The sequence below is a fragment of the Herpailurus yagouaroundi genome, unplaced genomic scaffold, assembly GCF_014898765.1.
Source record: "Herpailurus yagouaroundi ecotype Mexico unplaced genomic scaffold, PumYag 220, whole genome shotgun sequence".
Lineage (NCBI taxonomy): Eukaryota > Metazoa > Chordata > Mammalia > Carnivora > Felidae > Herpailurus > Herpailurus yagouaroundi.
This window is the reverse complement of record NW_024412451.1, coordinates 308,534-321,820: the sequence shown is the minus strand read 5'-3', so window position 1 is coordinate 321,820 and position 13,287 is coordinate 308,534. Positions and strand designations below refer to the sequence as shown.

General features: G+C 41.1%; 2 long non-coding RNA genes across 2 annotated transcripts in view; one reads left to right on the top strand and one right to left on the bottom strand.

The window, feature by feature from the left end:
- The window catches only part of LOC121018505 (uncharacterized), a 101,237-nt gene that overhangs the window by 42,560 nt on the left and 45,390 nt on the right, over positions 1–13,287 (top strand). The gene's annotated exons all lie outside the window — the stretch shown is intronic.
- LOC121018506 (uncharacterized) lies at positions 8,263–10,506 on the bottom strand. Its single transcript, XR_005785205.1, has 2 exons — positions 9,552–10,506; positions 8,263–8,763 (listed from the first exon to the last, which is right to left on the bottom strand). It is a non-coding gene; the product is annotated as an uncharacterized LOC121018506 (long non-coding RNA).

The window sequence follows — 13,287 nt, the reverse complement described above, 5'->3', positions numbered from 1 at the left end:
TGTTAGTTCGTCTGAAAACTTAGTCTTGGTTGAACTAAGTAGAAAAGGTTCATTCTTACTTAGCCAGTCTAACTAGGGTTGTTGTAAGAACAATTCTGGAAAACAATGTGTTGGTGGCCATGGACATCCATTGCCCTTTTGATAACTTTAGTAGCATGATTGCACTGTTAGTATGCCCTATTCTTTATCTGAGTACATATTTAACTTTTCTCACTCCTCTGAAAGCAACTTAAGGTTAGAAACTGTGTCTTTGTTTCGGACTTTTATTAAAGTACCTGTCAAGAAACTACTTACATTATAGGTATCCAATAAATATTCATTAAATTGTAGGTTTTAACATGTGTGTCACACACAGAATCCAGTAAATGCTTGACATTTTAATTAATTAATTAATTAATTAATTAATTCATTCATTCATTCATTCATTCAATCTCTTAAGAGGTATTTAGTTTCCTGAATGACTACTAGATACTAAGCATTATATTGGGCATCTAATGGGAATAAAATCTAAGGATTTTAGTGGTCCTTAAAGGGCTCATGGTCTTATGAGATAGTCAAATAAACAGACAATTACAGAGCAGGATGACAAATGTCATGACTCAGGGACAGATTGAGTATTATAGGAGCACAGAGGAGGAGGGTCTCATAATTCATCTGGAATGAGGGTGGAGGTGTTGAGATCAGTCAGACAAGGCTTTTTTCCCTTTTTCTCTTTTCAAGAACAACATTCTAAAGGAGGAATAAAAATTGAGGAAAGAGCCTCCCAGGCAGAGGGAATAGTGTGTACAAAGTCAGTGGTGTGAGGGCTACCTGTATATTCAGGGAACTGTAAGTGGTTGAGTATATTATAACAGGGAGTACGGAGGGACCGTGGTTAGAAATAAGCAGGGAACATTATGAAGAGCCTGGCATACTAGGTAAAGAAGTTTGGATTTTATCCCCAAGGTAATGGTATGGGCATTGACATGATCAGATTTGTATTTTAGGGAGATCACTTTGACTATCAAAGTGGAGAGCAAGTTGAATCAAAGTGTTGGAGGAAGATGAACCAGGGCAATTCAGGCAACAGGATAGGTAAGCTAGGTGATTGCTGCTTCCTGCTTCTCTAGGATACTCCTTCCCATCTTGAGGGACTGTGTTTCCAGTACCTGCCATAGCACCTGGTTAACAGGAAGCACTTCAGAAATACTTCTTCCTCCTCTTTGTATCTCACAAGCCTAATACAACGCCTGACACTTGGAGGTGCTCGGTGCACACTGGTTGGCTCCACCACTGTGACTTGTGCTAGCAGCTACTGAGCACTAATTTGAAGATAGGGTGGGTACCCTTCTTCCTGTGGTCACAAACCAGGCAAAATTGCTTTCTGGGTTAGAACTGACTTTGAAGATATCTTTCGCATGGCCCTTCTCAAGATGTCTCCAAAGACATTCTCCATCTTCTGATGAGTCTTTGTTCTAAAGTGAACAGTGAGAGAGAGGGGTGCCGGGGTGACTCAGTCGTTTGAGCGTCTGACCTCAGCCCAGGTCCTAATCTCATGGTTCACAAGTTTGAGCTGATAGCTCAGAGCCTGGAGCCTACTTCGGGTTCTAAGTCTCCCTCTCTCTCTGCCTCTCCCCTGCTCATGCTCTGTCTGTCTCCCTCTCTCAAAAATAAAAAACATTAAAGAGGACAGTGAGTCACTTTAGGGCAGGAAACATATTTTTATATCCCCAGGATTTATCACAGGGCATGATAGATGATAGTAGTAGGTGATAGTAGGTGATGATAGATATTTGTTCCATGAATTTGAGATTCATTGTTTTGGACTTGAAATGTATTTTATGAAACATGTTAATAAATGTTGATTAGGTTCTGATTCCTCTTCAAAAGCCTTTTAGATTTTTTTTAAGTTTATTTATTTTGAGAAGGGGGGGTGAACATAAGTGGGGGAGGGGCAGAGAGAAGGAGAGAGAATCCCAGGCAGGGTCTGCGCTGTCAGCACAACCCAAGCCTCAAACTCAGGAACAGAGTGCAGAGTCCAACGCAGGGCTTGAACTCACAAACTGTGAGATCACGACCTGAGCCAAAGCCAAGAGTCGGGATGCTTAACTGACTGAGCCACCCAGGTACTCCAAAAAGCCTTTTAAACCTGTAGCCTAATGGGTAACCGGGCATACTGAAGACTGGAGACGAGGAACTCGAGGAGATGGGAGGAGTTAGCAGAATGGGAAGTAAGTTACTTCCCAGAAATATTTGAAAGCTGAACTGAAACAGTTCAGAAAGATTCTGGCCAAAGGGTGTAGGTTCTTCGAAAGTTCTACTGGGAAGATTGGGAAGCTCTGGGTTCTCTTGACCACCTCCCGTTATACAGATTGCTTTGGTTTCTCCTCATACACTTTAAAATACAGTTAAACTAGATGACTCACCATGTTTTCCTGATTATTTGTTTTTTTGTTTCTTTTCTTCATTAGGAATGCCCTCCTCCTTTATGCCATTATCATCATCCTTCAATTCCCTGCTGAAATGCTACACTCTTTCCCTGAAACCCTATGGAAGAAATAGTCTCTCCCTATCCTGAATGTTTTTGGCTTTTAGACCCCTTCATGGTACTTAATGCTATTACAATAATTATATATGGGTTATCAATCTTATTCCCACTAGGAGGAAGGGATCTGATTTAGCTATGTGTATTTCATAGCACAGGGACTTGTAAATGTTGACTGAACCATGTGACAGAACTGTATTACTAGCTTAGTGTGATGGTTAATTTTATGTGTCAACTTGACTGGGCCATGGGGTGCCCAGATATTTGGTCAAACATTTGGTCAAACATCACTCTGGGTGTTTTTGTGAGGGTGTTTTTATAAGGGAGTTTTTATATGAGATTCACATTTATTTTTATCAAAAAAATTTTTTTTAATATTTATTTATTTTGAGAGAGCACAAGTCACGGAGGGGCAGAGAGAGAGGGAGACACAGACTCTAAAGTAGGCTCCAGGCTCTGAGCTGTCACCGCAGTGCCCAACGTGGGGCTCTAACCCACAAACCACGAGATCACGAGATCACGACCTGAGCCCAAGTGGGACACTTAATGGACTGAGCCACCCAGGTGCTCCTATGAGATTAACATTTAAGTTGGTAGACTGAGTAAAGCAAGTTGTCTTCCCTAATGTGGGTAGACCTCATACAATCAGTTGGTGGCTTGAATAGAACAAAAAGGTTGATCCTTCTCTGAGTAAGAGAGAATTCCTCCTTACTGCCTGCGACATCAGCTTTTTCCTGCCTTCAGACTTGAACTGAAATTTTGGCTCTTCTTGAGTCTGGAGCCTCCTGGCCTTTGGATTAGAACTACATTTTTGGCTCCCCTGGTCGCCAGCTTAGTGATTTAGCCCACAGATTTGGGGACTTGTCAGCCTCTTTAATCAAGTGAGCCAATTCCTTATAAATCTCTTTCTTTATGTCAATCTGTCTTTCTTTCTGTCTATCTAACCTCTGTATCTAGATATATCCATCCTATTGGTTCTGTTTTTCTGGAGAACCCTGACTAACACACTTAAGTCCTGGATTTTAGAAATATTCTACAGAAAGGAAAAGAGTTTGATCTACCTTTCCTGGAATTGGATTAACATGAGACATGCTTTTAAAATGATGCTTACCCTTTGATACCTTTTCATCTCCCAGATGCTTCTCATCTAAACTCTTCTTCCTTTTCCAAGATTTCAGGCTCATAGGACTTGGACGCTTCCATCAGCCCTCCACTGTAGTACCTGACCAACGCCCACCCTGTCCTTCACTTAAGGCCCACATTTTCCTTGCTTTTGAGTCCTCTTGCCAACCTCACCCCATCAAAGCCCCAACTCAGTGTCGTAGGTCTGAGGTTGGTCGGGGCGGCGGTGGGGGGGGTGGTTGGTGGGAAGCAGCCTGCTATTCAAGTGATGCATGTGTAGCTGAAAGCTTTCTAACCTTCTCAGAGTTATTTGCTAAATGACTTGGATGAAATATCAAGTAGTTTAAAAAAATGGGGTGAGGTTTGTAGGCAGGGTGGGGATGACATTTTGAGTAATTGCCTAGTGGGCAGGCAGAACAGCCCTCCTGACCTTCAGTCCGAGGGTAGGCACCTCCTATGCCCTTGCTGCTTTGACAGATTCTTCTCTTTTCCATTTCTGAAACCACAGCTTCTCCCAAAACAATAACAAATAAGCACTCCCACAGAAATAGCAGTGGAGATTCTGCTGCTGACACAAGAAAAGAGGGAGGGGGCAACCATGTGCATGTCTCTGATGGATCTTTATAAGTTAGCAAATACTTATGGTTTTGAAAAGCCCATTTTGGAAGAATATAGACTGGGGCGCCTGGGTGGCTTAGTTGGTTGTGTCCAATTTGGGCTCAGGTCATGATCTCATGGCTCGTGGGTTCAAGCCCCACATCTGGCTCTGTGCTGACAGCTCAGAGCCTGGAACCTGCTTGGGATTCTGTGTCTTCCTCTCTCTCTCTCTGCCCCTCCCCTGCTCGCTCTCTGTCTCTCTCCCTCTCAAAAATAAATAAACATTAAAAATTTTTAGAAGAATTAGACTGTTTTAAAGATGATGAGAAAATCAGAAGTCTTATATTATGTGTGGCTATAAATAAAGAGCTAAAGAGCTGGCAGGAGAGCAGATGTCAGCGGAGGCATTAGAGGTACCCTGTTTTCAAGGATGTTGGTTAGTCAGATCTGCACTGAAACTGCTTTGGCTTAAAATACTTAGCACCTAGCATATTGTAAGATCTTCCCTGCAGGTTTTCTGTGAGAAGGAGGGGGAGGATTTAGGGGAAAGATCATGATTATAATATGAAACTACAAACTCCTTGCATCTATTTCCATGTTTAAATATATTTAGATCTTTCTCATGTTAAAAAAAATTCTTTTTTTTGAACCCTGTTCCTCTTGCTGACTTCCACTCTATCACTGTCTTCCTTTGTATAGACAAACTTCTTAAAAGAGTCGTTTTCAGGGTTGTCTGGGTGGCTCAGTAGCTTAAGTGTCTGACTCTTGATCTCAGAGCCTACTTAAAAAAAAAAAAAAAAAAAGACTTGTTTTGGGAGCGCCTGGGTGGCTCAGTCAGTTGAGTCTGACTTCGGCTCAGGTCATGATCTCACAGTTCGCGAGTTTGAGCACCACGTCAGGCTCTGTGCTGACAGCTCAGAGCCTGAAGCTTGCTTCGGATTCCGTGTCTCCCTCTCTCTCAGTTCCTCCCACACTCACACTCTGTTTCTCTCTGTCTCAAAAATAAGTAAATATTTTTTTAAAAAAGGGACTTGTTTTTAGCCAGTATCTCCAATTTGTTTATCTCCCACCCATTCCTCAGCATTGGAGAGTTGATCCCCCCACCCACCCCCGCCCCACCCCACTCCCTTGTACTTCGCACCTTTGTTTTACCTAATGTCACAGAGCAGGTGCCACTCTTGGCCACTACTTCACTCAAACTGCTGCCATGGCCCTCACTCTGTTGGTTCCCCACCAATCTGACCATTCCTCTTCAGTTCTCTTTGCCACCTCTTCTGATCTGTTCATGCCATAAATGTCACTGGTCTCTAGAGTTCTGACCTGTTCTATGCCTTCCTGTCTGTGACTTCAGTTATAATCCATCACTCTTGAGTTGTAGATCTCTACTGTCTGTTGGGTATCTGCTTTTGAATGTGCAACATGTCCCATACTGAACTTACCTTACCTCCAAACCTGGTTCTTTAAAAATAATAATAGTTGGGGCGCCTGGGTGGCGCAGTCGGTTAAGCGTCCGACTTCAACCAGGTCACGATCTCGCGGTCCGTGAGTTCGAGCCCCGCGTCGGACTCTGGGCTGATGGCTTAGAGCCTGGAGCCTGTTTCCGATTCTGTGTCTACCTCTCTCTCTGCCCCTCCCCCGTTCATGCTCTGTCTCTCTCTGTCCCAAAAATAAATAAACGTTGAAAAAAAAATAAATAAAAATAATAATAGTTATTATTATAATTCTTATTATAATAATATATGTGGGCTCGTAGCCCACAGTGATCTGTGCCACACACCTGCCACCGTTCTCCTTCCCTTTGGCATTCCCTCATCTGGTCAGTCTGGGGTCATGACAATGCCAACTCCTATGTAACTCTCTAACCTGTCCCCTCTTCTCCAACCTGATTCATGCTACTGACTCAGGCCACCATCATCTCCTCTGGATTCCTGCTACATCTTCTCTCTGACCCCCTTCCTTGCTCCAGCCTATTAATTCCGTGCCCCCTCCCATTTGCCATCCACAATGCAGCTGAAGTGGCCCTTGCCAAACAAAGTTTTGATCATATCCTTTTCCATAATTAAATTCCTTCCATCCTTCTCTAAAGCAGCCCTCAGGCTGCAATTTGATCTCTTCAGCAAGGCTCCCCAGTTTTTTGTCACGTTACAAATGTAAAAGACCTCAGTATTCTTCAGCTTCCACTGTCCCAGTCCTGCCCTCCACCCCTCCCCAGTTCTTGCACATTATGCCTCAGCCACACCAAACTACTTTAATTCCTGAAATTCCCTGCTTTCTATGAGTTTGGGCCTTTGTACTTATTCTCTCTGCCTAGAACACTCCTGTCACGCCTCTTTATTTTCATATCAGTTTTAGTTAGCTTTCAGGCTTTGGTTTATACCTTACTTCTGTAATCTACTACACTAACACACCAACCTGGGATTATGCCCCTAACGTCCCCAGCACTTACCCCTTTTGTACTACTTACCATGCTCTCTTGAGACTGGTGAATGTACGGTAAGCATCTTGTAGGCAGGGATGACGTGTTAAACTCCCAGGCCCTCGAATAGTACCTTTCACATAATAGATGTTCAATAAATATTTGTGATATCACTGAATGATTTCCATAATTACTTTGGACATGTTTCTTATTAAATCAGTTGAACAAGTCATATAGAGCTCATAGGGAGAGAGCACAAATGAGGTCCAAGGCCTTAATGTCAGTTTTTGTTTTGTTTGTTTGTTTGTTTGTTTATTATATTTTTAAGTAGACTCCATGCCCAACATGGGGCTTGAATACATGATCCCGAGATCAAGATTCATAACGCTCTACTGACTGAGCTAGCCACGCATCCCTGTTTTGTTTTATTTTAATTAAAGCAAAAGTTTGGATTTTTGCAGTGTTACTGGCTGGCTATGGGTCTTAATGGGCTTACGGGATAGTATAGTTAAACCTAGACTCCAGCTAGCTGACATAGTCCAATTCCAGACCTTTAGATTTTTTTTTTTTTTTGAAGAACAGCTTTATTGAGATACAATTCATATACCATACAATTCATCCATTTAAAGTATATAATTCAGGGCTCCTGGTTGGCCCAGTCGGTTAAGCGTCTGACTTCGGCTCAGGCCACGATCTCATGGTTCACTAGTTTGAGTCCCACATCGGGCTCTGTGCTGACAGCTCAGAGGCTGGAGCCTGCTTCAGAGTCTGTGTCTCCCTCTCTCTCTGCCCCGCCTCCACTCATGCTCTGTCTCTCTCTCTCAAAAATAAACATTAAAAAAAATTTTTTTAAGTGTATAATTCAATGATTTTTAGTAAGTTCACAGAATTGTAGAACAACCATCAGCACAGTCAATTTTGAGCATTTTCATGATGCCAACAAGAAACCCTATACCCATTAGCAATGCTCCTCATCTCCATCTCCTCTCTCCTCCACTGGAAACCAGTAATCTACTTTTTGTCTCTATGAATGTGACTATTCAGGATATTTCATATAAATAAAATCATACAATCTGTGGTATTTGTGACTGGCTTCTTTCACTTAGCATGATGTTTTTAAGATTCATCCATGTTGTATCATTTATCAGTATTTTATTTCTTTTTATTGCCAAATGATATCCATTGCATGCCCCATTTTGTTTATCCATCCATCAGTTGATGGATATTTGGGTTGTTTGCACCTTTTTGGCTAGCATAAATAATGCTGTTTATGAACATTTGTGTACAAACTCTTATGTGGACGTAGTTTTTATTTCTCTTGGGTATATATATATGGGAGTGGAATTGCTGGGTCATATGGAGGACTTATGGTTCGTCTTCTTCTTCCCCTTCCCCTCCTTCTCCTTCTCCTTCTCCTCCTCCTCCCCTTACCCCTCCCCCTCCCCCTCCTCCTTCTTTTCCTTCTCAGCTACACCCAATGTGGGACTTGAACTCATGACCCTGATATGGAGTCTGATGTCCTACTGACTGAGTCATCCAGGCACCCCAGGACTTAGGATTCTTAAGAACGGAGGTTGCTTTACACAATGAGCTCAAAAACATATGAAGCACTAATAACTCTTGCTCTTTAATTTGTTTATTTACTGACAGGCAAAGTTTTACAGCTGACTCTTTGAAGAATTGGCATTAAGCAAATTTCTCTATCTGATACAAAGTAGCCAACGGATGTGCAAAGTCCAGTTTTCCTGTGTAGGGGAATAAAGGTCTTCTTGGGTTTAAACGGAAGTGGGAGAAGTTAGTATCTGTTTCTGCCCATTTCTACTCCCACTCTGCCATACTCCTGGACCACACAGGGCTGGCTGATGGAGTCACCCAGGAAAGCTTCAACTGGGAAAGCTGGCCTAGGAACTGATTTTAGCCATAATTAGATCACTGCTTCCATCTCTGTATTTATGATAAGAACTTACTGTTCCTTTTGTATGACATCTGTCTCTGGCTCTTCTTTGTTCATCTCCATCATCTCTGCCACCATATACACTCCGTTCTTCTCCCTGCTCTTTCGTTTTTCCTCACTTTCCTGGTCATGTCAAACTGTTCCTTGGTCCTATTTAAGACAATAAAGTTATGAGACTCATGTGAGTTTTAGGAGTATATCTTATATATACTTATATAAGTATATCTTATATATACTTATAAAAGTATATCTATATACTTTTATAAGTATATCATATCCAGATAAATACGGGCACCTTAAAGTAGTTGTCCTGGGTGGCTGTACATTTATTCCAAAACTTCTGTTGTTACTTAAACTAGTTTGGTTATTTATTATGTAGAGTTGCTCTCAGAACCAGTCTGATCCCTACAAGAAGACTAGTTTCATTTCCCTTAATAATCACACCTAGTATTGCAAGGGCCTCCCACTCTGCTTGTATTTATTTGCTTGTATTTATTCCCAGTTCCCTCTTTCCTTTCTTGCTCTAGTCCCCCCAATAAGAGGAGTTCTGGGTTCAGATAGGGACACAGAGACGCAGTGAAGGGAGATTGGCATGTTTCACAAGACTTTGACCTTTAAACAAAGCATGCTTAAGATGCTCCAGTGTTCCATTTCTGCTTTGTGATCCCCTCCTCAGCCTTTTTCAGAGGAAAAAAAAAAAACCCATAAAATAGTAGGGCTGGGAATATGGCCTTGAATTGTTCTCCTCTCAGGGGGAGAAATGAGTAGGGAGAAGTACTTCCAAGGGCTCAATTTCCTTCCATCCTGGGTAGTTAACGTTTTACCAGCAGTTCGTTCGCCTCTAGGGGAGACAAGGATCATGTTCCGGCCCCACCCCTCTGCTCAGGGTAGAGGGCACTTTGTACAGAGCTGTGATTTGAGAACAGCCTGCATCTGACCTTATTCTTATTTTCCAGTCTGTAGCTGCCTGTGATCTTGTATCTTCTCAGCTCTGAGGATTTTCATATTCTCTTCCTCTTTGAGTTTCTGCTCTGGGGAGAAAATGAAGATGTTTACTAGTGGGGGGAAAATAAACCCTGAAATTTGCAAAATAAAAATTAACATATAGCTGAGCTTCCTGCCCATCATGCCTCCATCTTCTCCCCAGCAGTTTCTGAACCTCCCCAAACCCCAGTGAGATTTTGGTTGGTTGTACAAATATATCTACAGGATTCCCTTAACGAGGGAGCTGTGTTTGAAGGCTTTGTGTTCTTGTTACCATCTTATCTGCTTTTCTCTTTTCCAGAGAATTCTCCTTCTCACAAATAGGTATGAGACCAATGGTCGAGAAATACAGCCTCCGTTCACCCTTCTATTAATTGCAGAATAAGTGATGCAGAGGCTGGTTAGATAATATAGCTGTGGGTAGAGAGCAAAAGGAAGCATTGGAACACCTGCCAGGGATGAGACCAGAGATCACCATTAGTGAATGAACATCCCTGGAGCAGAGGAAGGGAGGAGGTGGAAACAAGAAAGGGAGCCAAAGGAAGCCAAAGAATTATAGGAACTGAGGATATAATCTATAGGGGAATGAGGGAGGCTAGGCAGAGGATTTTGGTGGTCTCTTCTCTAGTGCCTGAAAGGACAGTTGCTTAATTAGTGGCTATTATGGGCATGGCCTCAGGGTAGATTCTGGGGATATAGAGATAAATAGATATAGTCCCTACTTTACAAGTGTACAGTCTAACAAAAACAAGTACAAATTAGATGAGACTTTCAAACGTGTAGTATTGTGGACTGGGATACTGCTACCATTACTAGCAGTAACATTTTTATAAATTGAAGTATAGTTGGCATACAAGATTATATTGGTTTCAGGTGTATAACATAGTAACTCGACAATTATATACATTATGAAATGTGCACTTACAAGTGTACATCTGTCACCATACAAAGTTATTACAATGTTATTGACTGTATTCCCTATGCTGTGCTTTTCATCCCTGTGACTTAATTTATTTTATAAATGGAAGTTTGTACTTCTTAATTACTTCCACCTATTTCACCCATCCATCCCCACACTTCCCCCGGCTGGCAACCACTAGTTTGTTCTCTGTATTTACAAGTCCATTTCTGTTTTGTTTGTTTAGATTCCACACATAAGTGAAATCCTACGGTATTTCTCTTTTTCTGTCTGACTTATTTCACTTAGCATAATACCCTCCAGGTGCATCCACGCTGGCAAGGTTTCATTCTTTTTTATGGCTGAATAATATCCCATTGTGTGTGTGTGTGTGTGTGTGTGTGTGTGTGTGTGTGTGTGTGTATCACATTGTCTCTATCCATTCATTTATCAGTGGATACTTGGTTTGCTTCTGTATCTTGCCTATTGTAAATAATGCTGCAATAAACATAGGGGTGCATATATCGTTTTGAATTCACATTTTGTTTTCTTCAGCTAAACACCCAGAAGCAGAATTGCTGGGTCATATAGTGTTTCTATTTTTAATTTTTTGAGCAACCGCCATACTGTTTTCCCTAGCGGTGGCACTAGTTTACATTCCCAGCAGCAGTACACGTGTTCCATTTTTTCCACATCTTTGCCAATACTTGTTATTTCTTGTCTTTTTGATACTAGCCATTCTGACTGGTATGAGGGGATAACTCATGGTGGTTTTGATTTGCATTTTTCTGATGATTAGTGATGTTGAACATCTCTTCCTGTGATTCTTGGCCATATGTATGCCATCTTTGGAAAATGTGTATTCAGATCCTCTCCCCATTTTATTTTTTATTTTCTCTTATTAAGTAAATTCTCCACCCAACATGGGGCTCATGAAACTCATGACCCCAAGATCAAGAGTCACATGTTCCAGGGGCACCTGGGTGGCTTGGTGGGCTAAGTGTCTGATTTCAGCTCAAGTCATGATCTTGTAGTTCGTGGGTTTGAGTCCAGCATCAGGCTCTGTGCTGATAGCTCAGAACCTGGAGCCTGCTTCAAATTCTGTGTCTCCTCTTCTCTCTGCCCCTCTCCCACTCACACTGTCTCTGTCTCTCAAAAAGATGAATAAACGTAGAAAAGAAAACAGAGTCGCATGTTCCACCGACTGAACCATCCAGGCACCCTTCCTCTGCCTATTTTTTAATTGAGTTACTTTTTTTTTTGTTTGTTTTTGTTTTGATGTTGGGTTGTATGAGTTCTTTATATATTTTGGATATTACCCCCTTATCAGATATATCATTTTCCTCCCATTCAGTAAATTGCCTTTTCATTTTGTTGATGGTTTCCTTTGTTGTGCAAAAGATTTGATGTAGTCCTAACAGTTTATTTTTGCTTTTGTTTCCCTTGCCTCAAGGAGGCAGATCCAGAAGAATATTGCTAATGCTAATATCCAACAGATTACTGCCTATGTTTTCTTTTAGGAGTTTTAGGGTTTCAGGTATTAAGTTTAGGTCTTTAATGCATTTTGAGTTTTTTTGTGTATGGTGTAGGAAAGTGGTCCAGTTTCATTCTTTTGGTATGTAGCTGTCCAGTTTTCCCAGCACTATTTATTGAAGAGACTGTCTTTTCCCCATTTTGTCTCCTTTGTTGTGGATTAATTGACCATATAAACATGGGTTTATTTCTGGGTTCTTTATTACCTCCCATTTATCTATGTGTCTATTTTTGTGCATGTAGCATATTGTTTTAATTACTATAGATTTGTAGTATTGTTTGAAATCATGATACTTCCAGCTTTGTTCTTTTTTCTCAAGATTGCTTTGGCTATTTGGGGTTTTTTGTGGTTCCATACACATTTTAGAATTATGTATTCTAGTTCTATGGAAAATACTGTTGGTATTTTGATAGGGATTGCATTGAATCTACAGATTGCTTTGAGCAGTATAGACATTTTAATAGTATTAATTCTTCCAATTCACGAACGTGGTATATCTTTCCAATTATGTGTGTCTTCAATTTCTTTCATCAGTGTCTTAAAGTTTTCAGAGTACAGGTCTTTCACCTCCTTTGTTAAATTTATTCCTAGGTATTTTATTCCTTTTGATGCCATTGCAAATAGGATTATTTTCTTAATTTCTCTTTTTGCTACTTTGTTATTATTATAATGAAATGCAATAGATTTCTGTATATCAATTTTATATCTTGCAGCTAACATTTATTGTTTGCCTACTGTCTTCTAAGCATTTTACACATGTACTAACTCATTGACTCCTGACAATAGCCCTGTGAAGTATGTATTGTTATAATCCCTGTTTTATGGGTAAAGAGTCTGAGGCACAGAGGCATTGCAAGTAGCTTGACCGATGTCTCAGAGTAGGCCCTCAGGAGCAGGACCTCCAGGTGGTCTGGCTCCGGAATATGTGCTCCTAAGTAACATGGTCATCCAAAGAGTACGCAGGAATTCTGCTGCTTCGCATTTGCATGCCTTTGTACCACTTGTTCGCCCTTTTGCCTCTAATACTTTTTCTAAAAGACTCTGGTCAAGCCGAGGATGCTCCTTTGACATCTTCTCTGATTTCTGTTGCCTATCTCAGGGGGGCAGTCACTTTCCTTGGAGTTTGAATAGCACTCTGTCAAATTTTGTTAAACTACACAGTAGTGTATTTGTTGGAATATCTGATTCCTTGTGTTATGAGCTTCTGGAGAGCAGGGACTTTTTTTTTTATGGAAAATTTCAAATAGTTGCAAAAATA